Below are 12,008 nucleotides of genomic sequence, written 5' to 3' on the forward strand. Positions count from 1 at the left end.
TGAGCTTACACTATATTCACACCATTGATGTGTTTGTGATTGAGCACACTACTTGGGCACAAATCTGCTTTACGTGAAAGCATTATTTCATTGTACCATTTGCTTGTAATATCTGAGTGTTTCCAGGCGTGGCCTGAGGGGGCGGTAATCCAGCCCAATAAGGATTGTTGTAAAGGTTGAGGTCAGCCCTATGCTAATTGACCTGGTTTGTATAGGTGCCGCTCCACCCGATTAAGTGAGCAAGTGATAGTGGTAATCCTTGTGCTTGTTAGCTAAGGCGGGGACGTAGGCAATTGGTCGAACCTCAATAACATTTCTGTGTGTCACTCTTACTTTATTGTTTTTCTGGTGCATGTATTGTTAATTAAATTGTTTCATTTAATTTCTGATATATTTACATTACTAGCACTAGATTGACTATAGGGTTGAGAACACACTGCTGTTAGGAGGAATACCTAGGGGTTAAATTATAAAAAATACCAATTCACACCCCCCCTCTTGGGATCACCGTAAAGCTAACAGATTGTGATATCCCTTATTGTTATAGCCTTATTCTATGTATGTGAATATATTCCTCGTGTGATTTCATATTGTTCCTTGTTTTTTTTGAGTATTGAGACTCACCTGGTGCTCATACTTGCAGGCTTAAATGTGTGAGATTTGACTAACTTGTCAAGGGAGAGCTCTCAACGAGTGTCACATGGCCCTTACTTGAGTCCCATTTTAGGGGTCCATGACAGTTGGTATCAGAGCATAGTGTGTGCGAGCACTATGAATGGTAACACGAGAAACAAGTCAGGAAAAGTGGAGCGCATTGAAGCGCTTGAGACAAAACTTGTATGTAACCTTGGAGACAATGTGCGCTGAACTCTAAGGGTTGGTGGCAACATTGATAAAGGAAAAAGGCGTGCTAACAGAGCTTGAGGCCGTTGAAGAAAACCTTAAAGAAAATCTCTATGGGGTATCAAAATTTGTAGAGAGACTTGAAGAAATTGAAAAATTCATTCCATGTGTGAAATCCCTGGAGAAAAGGCCAAGAGAGCTTGAGGCCTTCTAGAGGAGTGTCGAGCAGTTGGAAGCCTTTGAGAGTAGGCTGGAACGTATTAAGGGCTTATTGCCATCTCTTTCGTCCCAACGGGTAGAGCTAATAGAGCTTGAGACCTCCTTATAGGAGCTAACGGATAATTTTGATTTCCTTGCGGAAGATGTTAAGGAGTCCATTATTGCTTTGAAGGAGATGGACAATGTCCAAAGTGTTGTGGACCAAGTTCAGAGGGATTTACAAAAGATGACGGTGAAAGTGAATGCAGTGGCATAGATAGTCAGAAGGTTGATTCCAGATCCAAGTGAGGGTTTTCGATTGAAGGTACCGGAACCTAAAAGTTTTGGGGGTACGTGAGTTGCAAAGGAACTGGATAATTTCTTCTTTAATATGGAGCACTACTTTATGTGCTCACGAGTAGTTCTAGAAATGGATTGGGTAAATATGACAACCGTATACTTGGTTGGAGATGCCAAATTGTGGTGGAGAATGGAATGATATTTAGTTCAATAAGTGTGTCATTAACACTTTAGAGGGATTAAAATAGGCATTAAAGACCCGATTCCACCCAGAAAATGTAGAGTACATAGCATGGTGCAAAGTAATGGAATTGCAACAAACTGGCTCAATAAGGAGTTATGTACGAGAATATCAGGCCTTAATGTTGGACATCATAGACATGATTGAATCGGATAAACTATTTCATTTTCTCCGGGGTTTAAAGACATGGCCTAAAGAATGAACTACCCTAGCAAGGTGCTAGTGATCTCTCTTCCCCCTCACTGCTGGTAAACGGCTAGATGATTTTTCAGACAATTCTGGGAAGCAAAATTTTCCCACATTTGCCAATAAGGATTCCAGGCCCAATAAAGTGTACAAGCCCACAAATGAAGGAAGGAGAAGACAAATAGTTCTTGGAAAGATAAAAGAGTGCCCATGAATAGGGAGTGAAGGGGCGGACGAATAGATGGTGGAGAGCTTCAGTTGCCGGTCTTATGTTTTCTTTGCATCGGACTGCATCAAGTGGCGAAGTGCCTTGAACGAAAGGCTTTGAATGCTCTAAAGGCCCTTCGAGGGGAACCCAAACCCCGACAGCAACCCCAGAAGAGCAATAGAATATAATGGGAGCATTGAGATTTTTGGGGGCATTAGAGCGCCAAGTAGTTACCAACAAGTCTTAGGAGAAGGGCTTAATGTACGTTGATCTACTTTTGAATGGAAAGAAAATCAAGGTCATGATTGATATAGGGGCCACCCATAATTTCATTGCTAATTCAGAAACCCAACGGTTAGAATTACAAGTAGATAAGGATGCGGGGAAGTTAAAAGCATTGAATTCTCAAGCGTTAACCACGGTGGGAGTGGCACCTAAAGTAGCCTGCCAAATAGGGTCATGGTCTGGAACAATTGATTTCACCGTGGCACCCCTCAATGACTTTGATGTGGTATTGGGGATGAATTTTCTTAAAGTGACATGCTCAATGTCGATCCTAGCTGCGGATTGTCTTGTGATAATTGGAGATACACCTTGTGCGGTCCCCGCAGCCTACAACAATTTCAATGAGAGGAAGTTGTTTTTAGCCCTCCAATTCAATAACGGAGTAAAAAAGGGAGAACCTTCTTTTGTCGTTCTAGCGGTAGTTTTAGAAAATGAAGAGATAGGGGAATATCCAATTGAAATTAAGGAAGTTTTAGAAAAGTTCAAGGAGGTAATCCCATAATAGCTACCTAGGGTTTTACCACTTCGACGACAGATTGACCACGAAATTGAGCTTTTTCTAGGGGTAAAACCGCCAGCACGTGCCCCTTATCAAATGGCGCTGCCTGAGTTAGCTGAACTTAGAAGGCAATTAAATGATCTAATTGCAGTAGGATTCATCCGCTCATCAAAAACACCTTTTGGGGCCCCAGTGTTATTCAAGAAGGAACAAGATGGAAGTTTGCGTTTGTGTGTAGATTATCAAACTCTTAATAAGGTGACGGTTCATAACAAGTATCTCATTCCACTGATTGCTAATATTTTTGACCAATTAAGTACAACTAAATATTTCACTAAACTGGACTTGAGATCGAGATATCATCAAGTGCACATTGTAAAGGGAGATGAACCTAAGAACATTTGTGTCACCCGGTATAGACCATTTGAATTTCTTGTCATGCCTTTTGGGCTGACAAATGCACCTGCTACCTTTTGTTCTTTAATGAATCAGGTTTTTCAAGACTAACTTGATCAATTTGTGGTCGTTTACCTTGATGACATAATGTTTTTTAGTGCATCCTTAGCAGAACATAAAGATCACCTTTGGAAGGTTTTTCAAAAATTCTGAGAAAATCAGTTATATGTAAAAGGGGAGAAATGTGCTTTCGCTCAAAATCGTATTAAATTCTTGGGGCATATCATGGAAGAGGGCCAAATACTGATGGATTTAGCTAAAGTACAAACCATCAATGAATGGAAAGCACCTACATCTGTTAGAGAACTGCGATCCTTCTTGACCCTAGCCAACTACTATCGAAAGTTTATAGAGGGTACTCTAAAAGAGTTGTATCGTTAACAAATTTACTGAGGAAGGGGGTACCATGAGGGTGGTTAGAAGAGTGTCAATTAGCATTTGTTGAATTAAAGGAAAAGATTGTAGGAGATCCTATGCTAATCCTTCCTGATGTGACAAAGTCGTTTGAAGTACAAGCAGACACCTCAGACTTTGCATTAGGGGGAGTTCTTTTGCAGGAAGGGCATCTAGTTGCTTTTGAAAGTAGAAAATTAATGGGTGCCAAACAGAACTATACAACGCAGTGTTGACCTAATAGGCTACACTCAGTTTTGATAATGTCAAATATTTTTAGTACTGATGGTTGCACTAAGGCTTGCATGCAGGTTCACCCTATGCATGTACTCGAACTGAAAGACATATCATGATGGCATACGTGATCAAGTAGAAGAATGAAGAAGTTTGTGTTGTATTTGTAATTCTTTTTCATTTTCTTTATTCTAGGATGTAATATTATTATGGACTATACACCCCTATGACTTGTAATAATTTGCATCATACATGATAGGTAGGTATGCTCAAATCGACCCTAGTTGGACTTTAGGTACCTACATAGACCATAGAAAGACCTTAAGGATCACCCTTCGGTTGACCAAACCCGAATTTTTTCGATAGGATAGAAAGTCCTTAGGTCACCAATCAAATGCACAAACATTCCCCATATCACTTACATAATTAGGGGAATTAAATAAGGCAAAATTGGACTTTAATTTAAAATCTTGAGAGAGCTCAGGTGATCGAACCTGTGGCGTTTAAAACACCTTAGGCGACCGAACCTCGGACAAAGTCAAATTGTTGACTTCTTGTTCGGCAGACCAAACTGACTTTAACACATCTTCCTCGATCACCTAAACCCGTGTTAGAACCCTTTTCAACAACCCGAGCACCCGAACCTTCGTGCTTAAAAGGCCCTTGGGTGACCGAACTTGCTAGTTCGGTTAACCGAACTTGTATCCAAGCACCCGAATCATGGACAAAAACATTCTGTCTTATGTTCAGCCAACTAACTCTAATTTTGGGCACTTGAATCTTTAAAAAATGATTTTTTGAGTGAGTCTATTTGGACACCCGAATCTCAGATCGGGCACCCCAATTGTGCAAGCGTAAATTAATTTTTACTAAAAATTAAAAGGGGTAAACTAGGTTAATTTTTTCTAAACCTGTTTTAAACTTTTCTAATTATCTCCATTGAGTCCCCAATGGTCAAAAATTTCTCCTTGCCTATATATACATTTTCATTTGCTTAGATTAGTAAGGATTAGAAATTTGATTAAGGCCAAAATTCTCTTAAATTCAAAAATTTCTTTTTACCCTATACTACTCCCAAACACTCATACACGCCATTTTTCCTTGATCTTTAAGTGTTGTGAGTATTTCTAAAGTGATTGTGCCTAATCTCACTAGCTAGTACTCTCATTTTTTATATTGTTTGATTGATTTTATTTGAGAGTATAGCATTAAGTTCTTCCACAGAATTCATTTGATAAATCTTGTGTGGGAAGACCTAGTGGGTTGTGGTTCTTGTATTGTTATTGCAAGTTACCTAAGCCTATATTTTTGTGTGCAAAAATCATTTTCAAAGTTTGCATTCATACACACCTTGTGCTTAGTATATGGAAAACATCTTGCTGAGTTTGTTTGAATCAACTTGCTAGCATATTTGAAACTTTGATCTGATATTGTGATATTCAAATATTGTGCTTTAAATCCTGCTTAGATATACACTCTTGATCTGGATTGATTATATATACCTATTTGAGTGTTTAGCACACATTAGAGTACTGAGTATATTTACATATCATATGTGCTTGCATTATTGCTTGAGCTATACTGGTGTACATATCTGCTTGTAAAGAAGCGTATTTATATGTGCCAAAATTTCATATCATTTGTTGCATTCCAAGCGTGGCCTTGAAGAGAAAGACTAGCCTTGTGGAATAGTTTCGGACTGGCTTAGACCTAGTTAGGAAAGCTAGGTGCGCCACCTTGGTAAGGTGTGTTGTATTAGGTGCCGCTCCACCCGTTTAAGTGAGTTGTAGTGGAATCCTTGTGCTGGTGTAGCCAAGGCAGGAACGTAGGCAATTGGTCGAACCTCATTAACATATCACGTGTATTGTTTACCTTTCTGCACTTTTCTATTACTACACGTGTATGTTTATTTATTCATTGCATAGATTGACCCTAGGCTTGTGTAATACTATTGTTAATGGATTGACCTAGGGGATGAAATTTTTAAATACCAATTCACCCCCCCTCTTGGGATTGCACCAAAGCTAACACGCAGGAAAAAAAGCTTCTCGCAGTGGTACACTATCTCCGGTTGTGAAGGCACTATCTTTTGGGATCCAAATTTGTGGTAAAAACCGATAATGTGGTAGTTACTCACTCCTTGTCACAACCAGGACTAACTTCAAAACAAACCCGTTGGTAGGAGACGCTCGTTGAATTTAATTTTGATTTTGAATACAAAGAAAGGAAAACGAATGAAATGGTTGATGCTTTAAGCAGAAAAACCGAATTGGCAACATTGAAACTCATAAGTCATTTATCAACTAGAAGGGTGGTGTTACCTTTGAAAAATCTTATCAGGGAACATTTAAGTATAGACCAGTAGGCGCAGACACTAAGCAAACTGATAGAAGAAGGGAAGACACAACTCTGAGTAGAAGATGGACTGATAATGACTAAAGGTAGAAGAGTCCTTTGTGCCCAAAGCTGGAAACTTGAGGAAAACTATAAAGACCTCAAAATTCATACCATTATATATATATATATATATATATATATATATATATGTGTGTGTGTGTGTGTGTGTGTGTGTGTGTGTGTGTGTGTGTGTGTGTGTGTGTGTGTGTATCAACATTCATACTTAAACAGCGGAAACACAAGTCATACAATCATTTACATATATACAAAACAACACTAGAATCCAGTGTCTACAAACCATAGCCATACAAAAATGCCCTTCTATCATCGTCTACCCAAAAATATACCCAACTTTGTCAAAAACTCACCCTAAACTAGGGTGATCAAACACTCCCTCTATCCGCGAGCCTGATCTGCTCGCCTAACTGGCTCACCTGAAAAATGTTAGAGTAATGGGTGAGTCGACACTCAGTAAGTGGAAATATGCTATTACTAGTGTGTGGCAGCTAAGTTAAAAATACTTAAAAATAGTACTGAACTGTAATGCAGTAAAATATCTGTAAAGCATATTTTCCTTTCACAATTTAAGATATATTGTATTGTCTGTATTTTCTACTTTTCATACTGATAATATCATATTATACTCATCATATACTGTGATACTGTATACATATACATAACTGTGCTTTATCCCTTGGACTTTGTACGTCATGATTTGACCCCTCATGACAGGGTTGTGTGGCCCATAGGCGGGACTCTATCTGGTCGGCCCTCCAGATAAGTCAACAAACTCTACACTACCTTAGCCTGGCCAAACTGCATCCTCTCCTAAGCGCGGAACTGGCTGCTACCTCATCTAACTGGCCCCCTCTACCCAGCATACCGGGGAGCTGCATCCTCTCCGAGCACAGTTAAATGGTACCCACACACTATCTGAGATATGTGGTTGCACTCTATCTGTATATAGCAACGGTACCGTGCTTTCTATTCTATATCTGTATTGTATCTGTCTGTAATCTTTCCACAAATATCTAATACTATATACATATATACATATATATTCTTTTACCGTTTTCTTCATCATATTTCCAAAATTACCATAACTCTATCTTTCTGTACCTTAAATGTTGTAACCTCTGTATACTGTATCCGTAGCATCTTGATGCTACCTCTATATATCTATCTGTATACTCTGTCTATGTACTCTGTCTGTATACTCTGTACGTTATGGTAATAGGAAACATGGTATACTATAACTCTGTATATACTGTTCTGTATAAAGCTGTAATATAAATACTGATCTGAGTAACACTGTATACATGTATATGTATGTGTCTATATATATCTATTTCATGAAACTATTCATATAAAAGTTGTGCATGCATGTCTAATTCTCGGTATAATTTTCTGTGAATATATATCTGTATCAGCATATTCTGTATAACTCCATACACTTGTAAATTGTATACACTGTCTACTTTCATACATTCAGTATAGTATGATATATATATATATATATATATATATATATTATAAAAACTATATAAATTGCATTGTCACATAAAAGTCTACTTAGGCCACACAAGTATTTAAACTCATAATCTGTAAATACTGTATAATAAACTGGTATAAACATGTGTTGATGAATTCTCTAATAACATTATGAAAACTCCTAGCATAGCATATTTCCCTTACTTTAACTCTAAAAAGCCCCAACAAAATTTTGGCTCTATACCCGCAGGGTTCCTAAATCAACATCCTGAAAATACAATCTCCCAGAACAAAACATTAGTATTTCTTAGCCTACATCATTTCCTATGACTATCAGGAAGTCAAAAATTGAAAAAAAGACCTTACCCTAAATTTGAGATGAAATCCAACTTCGTTTTCCCGACGATTCGTTCTGGCAGACTTGTAGAGAATTCTATCAAGAGCATCGTGGTAGCTTCGAATCTTTGATCCGGCGAGAAACGGGCCCGGAAACAAAGAGAGAAGTGAGAGAGAGTCGTAGAGAAAGAGAGGGGCGCTGAAAATGACAAAATTTCCTAGTTTCCCTCCATTTATACTGCCAGATTCGTCGATGAGACACGTCACCTCGTCGATGAGTCTTTCATTAAATTCGTCGACGAGTCCCTGTATTCGTCGATGAAATTCAGGCTGCTCCATACCCCCTCTCAGTATTTTCTCGTCGACGATGCCCTGAATTCGTCGACAAATTTCCTTATGTACTCGTCAACAAAGCCCTATATTCGTCGATGAGTTTCCTTATGCACTCGTCAACGAAGCCCTATATTCATCGACGAGTTCTGGCAATTCTCTTGAAATTATTATTATCTTCAAAATGCGATGTCATCAACGAAGCCTACTGCCTCCTTCTATTTTTGTTCCATTTTCCTCTCACTTTAACATTGAATATCAATATTTTCTGAGTCATTACAAAAACCTTACTAAAAGAGTGTCATGATACATTGTGGGCTGGTCATCCAGGATGGCGAAGAACTCATGCATTGATTACACAGGGGTACTATTGGTCGAATATGCAAGATGATGTGATAAGTTATACCAAAACTTACTTGATCTGTCAACAAGACAAGGTAGAAAGAAAGAAGACCTTTGGTTTGTTGAAGCCATTTCTAGTTCCTGCTAGGCCATGGGAGAGTGTCTCTTTGGACTTCATTTCCTTATTGCCAAGAGTAGAGGAGTATAACACAATTTTGGTGGTGATTGACCGGTTTTCAAAGTATGTAACTTTCGCACTAGTCTCAAAGCCATGTTCAGCAGAGAAGATAGCTCAGGTATTCTTCAAGCATGTGGTGAAATATTGGGGTGTTCCAGAAAGCCTAATCAGTGATAAGGATGTCAAATTCACTAGGGGATTTTGGGGTGAACTCTTTCGCTTGAAGGATTCAAACCTTAATCTGTCCACCAGCCACCACCTGCAGACAAATGGTCAAACCGAATGTTTTAATGGGATGCTGGAAAAAGACTTGCAACATTTTTTTAACTTAAATCAGAAGAATTGGGTTACTTTACTGGACATGGCACAATTCTGTTTTAACTCTATGAAATCTTCTGCAACTAATAAAAGCCCTTTTGAGATTGTGACAGGTCAACAACTGACTCTCCCACACACTCTGGATGGTCCATACAAAGGAAATTTCCCGAAAGCATACCAATTCACAAAGAATTGGTTGCAAAACATCGAAATCATCTGAACTCAGTTAGAAAAAGCATTGAAGCGCATGAAGAAATGGCCTGACAAAGGGAGACAACCACAACAATTTGAAACTGGAGATCTGGTTCTTATAAAAGTGCCACCAGAGACATTTAGATTTCTTCACAGCAAGGATAAAAGGCTTTTACGCCGTTACGAAGGTCCAATTAGAGTGATCGAGAAGGTGGGATATGCATCTTATCAGCTTGAACAACCAGAGTGGATGAAAGCCAAAAACAACCAGTCCATCCCATGTTTCATGTAAGCAATTTAAAGTCATTCCACACAGATGAAGCATATCCACACCAACAAATGATAAGGAGATCAACAATTTCCAGAAGGCAGCATGTAAACAAAATGTCTAGGAGATCATTGCAGATAAAGTTTTCAATGCAAAAGTTCGTCAACAACAACAATATCTGGTTCAGTGGATGGGGCTGGGGGAAGAAGAGAACAGTTGGGAAAAGGCAAAAAACCTTTAGCATGCCATATAAAAGATTGAAGATTTCAGAAATTCGAATACAACGACATTAGCTTCAACATCGGTAGAGTGAGAAAGTCTTCTACAACACATTAACGAGGACGTCCATAAAATGAGTGGGGGAGGATGTTAGGGAGTGACAATGTAATGGGGAAAAGGGGGAGAGAGATACTGCTATAATTGTATTCTCCAGGGATTTAGAATGAATATATGATTATCTGTGTTAACGTTTGTATGGTTATTCTCTTGGATTTGAATAATACAAGTAGTCCTTTTCATTATGGTGTTTTGTTGCCTTGGATTGTGATATCTCTTATTGTTATAGCCTTATTCCATGTATGTGAATATATTGCTCGTGTGATATCATATTGTTCCTTGTTTTTCTTGAGTATTGACTCACTTGGTGCTCGTGCTTGCAGGCTTGAACGTGTGAGATTTGGCTGACTTGTCAGGGGAGAGTTGTCAACGAGTGCCACACGGCCCTTACTTGAGTCCCATTTTGGGGGTCCATGACATGAGACCTTATATAACTAAAACAAAATAAATAGAATGCTTATTTCATCAAATACAAAATACAAAATACAAAAAAAAAAAAAAAACAAGAAAAATAAAAATACAAGGGAATAAGTTATACATAAAAAAATATTGAATGGAAGTAGATCAACAGTCTTTAATCCGCAACAATTTTAAACCTACAAGAAAAGGAAAAAAAAAAGATTAAAACATGAGCCAAAAATCAGAAGTGAATATGATTGGCAAGGAGGATTTAAACTGAATTACTAATTGATTAAATTGATCATCTTTTTAAAAGTTAATTGAACAATCAAGATTAATCAGTCAATTACAATTTAATTTAAATCATTCCTCAAAACCTATAAATAGAGGCATTTGAAGTTAGGAGGAGAGAAGCTCACACAGAGAAATTCGCACACAGAGAAATTCGTACACAGTAATAAATTCATACAGTAAGAGTTATATAGAGAAATTCATACACAGTGAGAAATTCATATAGTGAGAATTACATAGAGAAATTCGCACACAGAGACATTCAGATAATGAGAGCCACAGAAAAATTCGCACAAAGAAAGTTGGCACGATGATATTCAAGTAGTTTAATATAGTGAGAAAATCCGAGCTAATTCTAATTAAAAGTTCAAGCAAAGTGTTTGGAGAAATTGTTGAATTTAGAAGCTCTAAAATATCATAATTTAGAGTTAAAATTGCAAACAAAATTAGAAGGGATTCAAAAGATTGAGAAGTTAAAGACTACAGGTTGGTTTTTACATTTTTTTTATTTTTTTTATTTTTTTTGTGTTTTGTTTTCAATTCAATGAAGAAACTATGCTGAAAATGGTTCGGATTCAAATCCAACTAGTGGATCTGATCCATTGACCTAGTCCACTAAGCTGGGTTTGTAGAGACCCGAAAATTTTAATTTATGAAAGTAATAAAAGAAAATAAAAAATAAAAAAAGAAAGAAAGAAAAGATGGAAAAGTAGGGGCATCAGCAAGGATTCGTCGACGAACTCATGGTCTTCGTCAACGAATGTCCTTCTAGGTCTCGTTGACGAAGTACACTTATCTCATCGACAAGGAGATACCGAGAGTAGAGATTTTTCAAGTCATTAAGGGTTCGTCGATGAACCTATTATCTTTGTCAACGAACGTATTTCTGTGGATTGCCGACAAACCTATTCTTTGTTGACGAACTCCCTTCTGTGGTTTGTCAACAAGTACACGTGTTTCGTCGACGAAGCCACGTGGCCAACAGTCTACATATATGTTAAAAATCATATTATTTTTAGAAAGAAACTCTCCTCTCTTTTCTCTCTCTCTCTAGGTTCGGCCAGGCCACCTTCTCTCTTTGATTCTGGCTCTATTTCAAGTCATTTCGACGATTAGAAGCCACCACGGGGTTCGTGGGGAGATTCTCTACAACTTAACCGGAGTGGATTGTTGATTTGGAGTCCTTGGGCACCACTCCAAAATCAGGGTAAGTAAGGTATTTTAGGGTTTAAGTGTTTATTTGGAGTATATAGGGCCTAGGAAATGCTAAATGAGAAATATTCTGGG

This window comes from Malania oleifera, chromosome 13 (genome assembly GCF_029873635.1).
Source record: "Malania oleifera isolate guangnan ecotype guangnan chromosome 13, ASM2987363v1, whole genome shotgun sequence".
Lineage (NCBI taxonomy): Eukaryota > Viridiplantae > Streptophyta > Magnoliopsida > Santalales > Ximeniaceae > Malania > Malania oleifera.